Source organism: Lipotes vexillifer, unplaced genomic scaffold, assembly GCF_000442215.2.
Source record: "Lipotes vexillifer unplaced genomic scaffold, Lipotes_vexillifer_v1.1 scaffold1018, whole genome shotgun sequence".
NCBI lineage: Eukaryota > Metazoa > Chordata > Mammalia > Artiodactyla > Lipotidae > Lipotes > Lipotes vexillifer.
Window position 1 is genome coordinate 1,642,481 of NW_006782724.1, and position 5,874 is coordinate 1,648,354.

A 5,874-nucleotide genomic window follows, 5' to 3' on the forward strand; every position below is an offset into this window, starting at 1 on the left:
CCTAGAGAAATGGAAATAAAAACAAAAATAAACAAATGGGACCTAATGAAACTTAAAAGCTTTTGCACAGCAAAGGAAACCATAAACAAGACCAAAAGACAACCCTCAGAATGGGAGAAAATATTTGCAAATGAGGCAACTGACAAAGGATTAATCTCCAAAATTTACAAGCAGCTTATGCAGCTCAATAACAAAAAAACAAACAACCCAATCCAAAAATGGGCAGAAGACCTAAATAGACATATCTCCAAAGAAGATATACAGATTGCCAACAAACACATGAAAGAATGGTCAACATCATTAATCATTAGAGAAATGCAAATCAAAATTACAATGAGATATCATCTCACACCGGTCAGAACGGCCATCATCAGAAAATCTACAAACAATAAATGCTGGAGAGGGTGTGGAGAAAAGGGAACCCCCTTGCACTGTTGGTGGGAATGTAAATTGATACAGCCACTATGGAGAACAGTATGGGAGATTCATTAAAAAACTCAAAATAGAACTACCATATGACCCAGCAATCCCACTACTGCGCATATACCCTGAAGAAACCATAATTCAAAAAGAGTCATGTACCAAAATGTTCAATTCAGCTCTATTTACAATAGCCAGGACATGGAAGCAACCTAAGTGTCCATCAACAGATGAATGGATAAAGAAGATGTGGCACACATATCCAATGGAATATTACTCAACCATGAAAAGGAATGAAACTGAGTTATTTGTAGTGAGGTGGATGGACCTAGAATCTGTCATACAGAGTGAAGTAAGTCAGAAAGAGAAAAACAAATACCATATGCTAACACATATATATGGAATCTAAAAAAAAAGGTCATGAAGAACCTAGGGGCAAGATGGGAATAAAGATGCAGACCTACTGGACTTGAGGATATGGGGAGGGGGAAGGGTAAGCTGGGACAAAGTGAGAGAGTAGCATGGACATATATACACTACCAAACGTAAAATAGATAGCTCGTGGGAAGCAGCCGCATAGCACAGGGAGATCAGCTCAGTGCTTTGTGACCACCTAGAGGGGTGGGATAGGGAGGGTGGGAGGAAGGGAGACGCAAGAGGGAAGAGATATGGGGACATAGGTATATGTATAACTGATTCACTTTGTTATAAAGCAGAAACTAACACACCATTGTAAAGCAATTATACTCCAATAAAGATGTTTAAAAAAACAACAACAACAAAAACCAGACCCTTGGGTTCATCAAATCTTAACACTTTTGTCAAATGTGCTTCAGATGTTTAAGTTATGAAATATTACTGGCATAATTCAAGCCCCTGGATTACCCTCTCTGATCTCATGCTACCTCCTCCCTCCCATGAAAACCATTCTCCTAAAACTTTATGGAAACAATACCTTTGCTTTTGTTCCATTCTTACTGTTAAAAAAAATCATGCAAAAACTGTTTGCTGAGAGCTTATGGAATGATGCTTTTAGGTCCTAAACAGTACATAATTTAAAAAAACAACAACAAAAACCAGACCCTTGGGTTCATCAAATCTTAACACTTTTGTCAAATGTGCTTCAGATGTTTAAGTTATGAAATATTACTGGCATAATTCAAGCCCCTGGATTACCCTCTCTGATCTCATGCTACCTCCTCCCTCCCATGAAAACCATTCTCCTAAAACTTTATGGAAACAATACCTTTGCTTTTGTTCCATTCTTACTGTTAAAAAAAATCATGCAAAAACTGTTTGCTGAGAGCTTATGGAATGATGCTTTTAGGTCCTAAACAGTACATAAAACATATAACCACCCATGAAAATATAATTTTTTTGTTAATATCGTAGACATATGATTCTGTACCTCTCTTTTTTTTCATTCAGCATTATGTTTTTGAGATCAATGAGTGTCAATACGTACTCCTCCTGTTCAATGATCTTGATTGCTGGCATAGTTTGCTACTATGTGAATATATGACCGTTTACATATTCTCCTGTTGATAAACAATTAAGTCATTTCCAAAGTTTTGTTATAAATAATGCTACAAAGAAGATTCTTTTATTTATTACATTTCTCCTTGCACACATGTGCTTGAGAAATTATACCCATCGAATCGGAGTCTCTGAAATGAAGAATACATATACCTTGAAAGCTAATAGACCCTGCCGATTTGCTCTCCTGAGTAGATGTAAGAATTTATGCTACAAAGGTAGCATATGAGCATTTCTCAGAAAAATTTGCTAAACTTGGGAATATTTGCCTGATGATTGAAAATGGTACCTAATTACTGTGGTAACTTGTATTGTCCTTGTTATTAGCAATGATGAGCATAGATTACACATTAAAATATATTATTGCCTATTCAGTTTTCTTTGTCTGAAATTCCTCTGTGACTTCTTCGCCATTTTCTTTAGATGTGCTTTTGGCTTTGCTTTTATTACTGATTTTAAGAGCTCTTTACATATTTTGAATATGATTGCTTTGTGGATAACACATGTGGAAAATACCTTCTCTCTATTTCCTACTTATCTACTAGTTCTGTTTATGATGTCTTTTGTTGAGTACAAAATTTAATATTAATTTAGTCAATTTATCAACCTTTTTCTTTCTGCTCTTTGAAGTTTGTTTAATATATCCATCCATACCTGGAGTTTATTAATAAATGAGCCTAAATTTTCTTTTAAAGATTTTAATATTTCAATTTTCACATGTGGATTTTTTTTTTTTTTTTTTTTTTTTTTTGTCCGCGGGCCTCTCACTGTTGTGGCCTCTCCCGTTGCGAAGCACAGGCTCCGGACGCGCAAGCTCAGCGGCCATGGCTAGCCTAGCCGCTCCGCGCCATGTGGGATCTTCCCGGACCGGGGCACGAACCCGTGTCCCCTTTTTTTTTTTTTTTGCAGTACGCGGGCCTCTCACTGTTGTGGCCTCTCCCGTTGCGAAGCACAGGCTCCGGACGCGCAAGCTCAGCGGCCATGGCTAGCCTAGCCGCTCCGCGCCATGTGGGATCTTCCCGGACCGGGGCACGAACCCGTGTCCCCTGCAGGAGCAGGCGGACTCTCAACCACTGCGCCACCAGGGAAGCCCTCACATGTGGATTTTTAATGCCCTTAGAATTTGTTTTTGCAAAGAATGCTGACCCAGCATGATTTATTAAGTATTCCATTTATTCCCACCAATATTTAAGTGTCCCTCTTACATTTCAAGTTTTCATAACTTTGGTACGTTGTTATTTTCTGATCTCTCTAATCTGTTTGGTTAATCTATAAGTGTCTCTGCATCAATGCCATCTTGTCTTAATTAGATTTACTTTTTAATGTGTCCTAACATTTGGTAGATTGTGTCTCCTAGCCTTATTCTTCAATTTTTTAGTAGCTGTCCCTTTAGTTTTACATAGGAAATTTAGAATCAGATTGTAGAATTTACAAAATAACTAGTTGCAATGTTGGTTGGGAACTTTTTTAATTTATAAATTTACTTTGGAAGCTTGATATATTTACAATATTGAGTCTTCTTATCCATGAACATTATCTACCTCATTTCAATTTAGAGCTTCCTGAATGTTTTATAAAAGAGCTTTGTAACTTTTTTACATTAGAGGTTTGCACATTTATTACAGATTATTCCTGTCTATCTTAGAGTATTTGTTGCTATGGTCACTTCTGTTGCACTGTCATATGTACTAATTATCATACTAATTTCCTTGGATCATCCGTAGACAATCATCTACGTGTAAAGACAATTTTGCCCTTTTTCTTTTAATTCATAGAACTCTACTCCTTTTTCTTATCTTATTTTGCTGCCTAAGATGTCTGGAACAACACTGAATGGGATTAGTACCAGAGAGCATCCTTGTCTTTTCCCTGAATTTAATGAGAAGCCTTCTAATGTTTCTCCATGAACTTTATGTGTGCCTAATATTTCTAAAAATATATACTCTCTATCAGACTATGGAAGATGTCTTCCTTCCTAGTTTTCTATGTCTTAATCTGTTTTTGAAACGTCTGTTGCATCTATGCATGTATCTATCTATGTTATGCCCTCATTCTGTCATTAAATGTTGCATTAAGTGAGCCGGGACTTCAGCTCAATCCTGAAATTATCTATGAAGCCACCACTCCCAAGAACTATAATTACTACTGGGAAGGTAATAAGAAGAGGTCTAATCCTAGTTATTCATTACCTACCACAATCATGAGAATCCTGCTAACTGACCTAAGGAAAGTGCCTGATCATCTGAAGACTTAAAGAAATATGATACTTATTATTATTTACCTTCAGTATTAGCAATACAGTTTTGTGATATATTTTGCTTCCAGAAACATTCTGTTGCTTATGTAGGAGTTTCTGTGGAGAATAAGCAACTATTTTTTTCCAGCTGAGATTTCATATTCAAGTTAGAAAGTATTGAAGCAATAATGGCTTAAAACTTAATTCATTAGGGAAATTTTTTAGGCATCTCAGTCACTAAAAGGACTTAGAATTAGCAACTTAGCATCACCCAATAACTATAATTTATTATGTAAGTAACTCAAAGAATATAATTATTGCCCTTATGAAAAAAACTGGTGAAAACAACATACCATTAAGCTGTCATTATGGAATTATCCCGCATCTTCTATAAACAAGAGTAATAGTACAGGAGTCTTTTATGTTAGTCAAGCTAAGGTGTTAATTTATATTTTATTAATAAAGGGGTAATTTGATTCCTTGGATGAATAAAGGGATTTGATATTTTGGGTTCATATCATTCTGCAGTATTTCTTTTTAGGAGACTCTCTGCAGATTGCAAAAGGACCTTGTTTGAGTAAACTGAATATGTGAATACCCTACAGAGCCCCCATTGAAGAAGGGGTGATTTCCCTTTGCACTTTTCCACTATTCTTTTTAGTATAGCTTTATGGGATATTATAATATTCCTAAAGACAGAAAAGGATGCTCTGAATACCTAAAATTACTGAGCACATAAAGATTTAAAGGTTAGCCTTGAGGGACATTATTATACTTCAGGTCAATAATACCTACTAAACTGTCCCATATCTATTGAGAATAAATAAAAGTTCTATAATACTGAATTTCGCTCAAACTAAAAGTTTCTAGAAAGTCTGATTTGAGGTTAGGAGTTTAGTAAAGAGTTCCTGGGAGAATTTTATATAAGGAGACCAAGCACATATGGAAAGCCAGCAGTTTCCCCTCACAATGTCTCTGGCTTTAATTTAGAAATAAGGTGCTGATGAGGCTATTTGCTCCCAGTGAAACTTTCCAGGATAAATCAGCTGCCAGACTGGTTCCTATTGCCTTTTAAAGTGGTCCATTTTGGAACAGGCTGTTGATAAAATTGCTTATTTTATGAGCTTTTTTGAAAAATTGGTTAGGTAAAAAGGAACGTTATTATATCTCTGATGAGCTGCTCTCTTCTCTATTACAAGAGGCTAGCAAAGAAGCCATGTCAGGTCTCACAACAACGGGACTTCACCTTGACTGTGAAGTCGCGTCAGGCCCAACAGGAGCTGTTACACCAAATGGAGGATCTCGATGCTGTCCAAAGCCCTGAGCAGGGAAAGATTAGAGACTGCCCTCCTGCCCCTTTGACCACCAGCTCTGCGCCCTTCTGAGCCTCAGTTTCCTCACTGGTAAAGTATGTTGCTGGATGAGAAGTATTGATGGTTTGGAGACACCTGTCATTCTAAATTATGATTATGTGTTCACGTGAATACAGTGCTTTTTCAGGTTTCAGTACTCTTACACGTACTCCTGTGGTTATTACAGCAGTTCCATGTGATGGGCAAACTATAGCCCATGGGACAAAGCTGGCCTATGGTCTGTTTTTGTACTGCTTGTGAGCTAAGAATGGTTTTTACATTTTTAAAAACTATATATATATATATATATATATATATATATATATATAT